Raw genomic sequence first — 1,240 nt, forward strand, 5'->3', positions numbered from 1 at the left:
ATTCAGCCCTGTCATGCCTAAAGGCGTTCCCATAGTGTCGTAACCGACGCAGTTCGAGTTCCCCTCGAAGGGGAACTATTTGTCAGTTACTTCACACAACAACTCCGTTGAAACACCATCAACTGCCAAAGGTGAGTTAAGAACTTTTTTTTTTTTTTTTCAATTCTCACTTTATCAGAAATCGACTAAATTCTACTTTGTTTGACATCCTCGTTTAAGTAGCTAGATGATGAGCAATAACACAATGACCCAGGATGAAAGAAGACAATAGAGGTTTTAAACTTGTAAGAAGCATATCAAAGTAAAGAGTAGGCTATAGATGATATTTGGCTGATCTAGGCTGCACATGAAACATTGGAATCACACAGCGGGACTATGGCTGTTTGTCCGCCTTGTGTATGCTTTATTGCTATATAGACCTACGTAGGTCTACATGGCAATACTTTTTTTTAATAATTATTAATTTAATAATTTTTTTAAATGTTGTTTTCAAATGTACATTTGAAAATAAAATAAAAGCCTATCATATGATATACCAACATGTATGTTCTAGTTTAGGTTAAAATGTGGGCCTAAGCTTGTTATTCTGTTGTAGCCAACATTTTCTTTCCTATAAATTCATCCTTATAAATTAAGACTTAGTGATTATTTATGTTAAACATTATTACTTAATTTTTTTTTTAATCCGACCACAATTTATACAGTTATAGGCGTCGTTTCTATGGAAAGTCCCTTTCTTCGGATGGACTCAAAGAGGACAAACTGTCTGTCCTGTCCGAGTCTTAGGAGACAGCCGAAATTCAGTTTTTGAGAGTCCATAGTGCGTAAAGATATTTTATATTAGTGTTGCTGTGCTCTGTTGCAGTGTATGCATGCAAATACCAGTAGGCCTAACTAATGTCGACATTTGCTGTTAGTTTACAACCCTAGTTACATCTTTATACTGATTTTAATGGCGTTAGACACAGCTGCGGCTCATTTTTTGAATGCTGGCGGAGCGTAACGGCATAAAAACAAGCTGAGACGGCACAGTGTGTGGTTTTCATAGTTTAAAATGTCCTTCATATGGCTGGTTTTCATAGTTTAAAATGTCCTTCATATGGCTGGTTTTCATAGTTTAAAATGTCCTTCATATGGCTGGTTTTCGTAGTTAAAAATGTCGTTCATATGGCTGGTTTTCGTAGTTAAAAATGTCCTTCATATGGCTGGTTCTCGTAGTTAAAAATGTCCTTCATATGGC

The 1,240-nt window shown here is 36.0% G+C and overlaps 1 long non-coding RNA gene across 1 annotated transcript in view; it reads left to right on the forward strand.

The window, feature by feature from the left end:
* The window catches only part of LOC117949394, a 27,383-nt gene that overhangs the window by 19,514 nt on the left and 6,629 nt on the right, over positions 1 to 1,240 (forward strand). The gene's annotated exons all lie outside the window — the stretch shown is intronic.

Source organism: Etheostoma cragini, chromosome 8 (assembly GCF_013103735.1).
Source record: "Etheostoma cragini isolate CJK2018 chromosome 8, CSU_Ecrag_1.0, whole genome shotgun sequence".
Taxonomy (NCBI): domain Eukaryota; kingdom Metazoa; phylum Chordata; class Actinopteri; order Perciformes; family Percidae; genus Etheostoma; species Etheostoma cragini.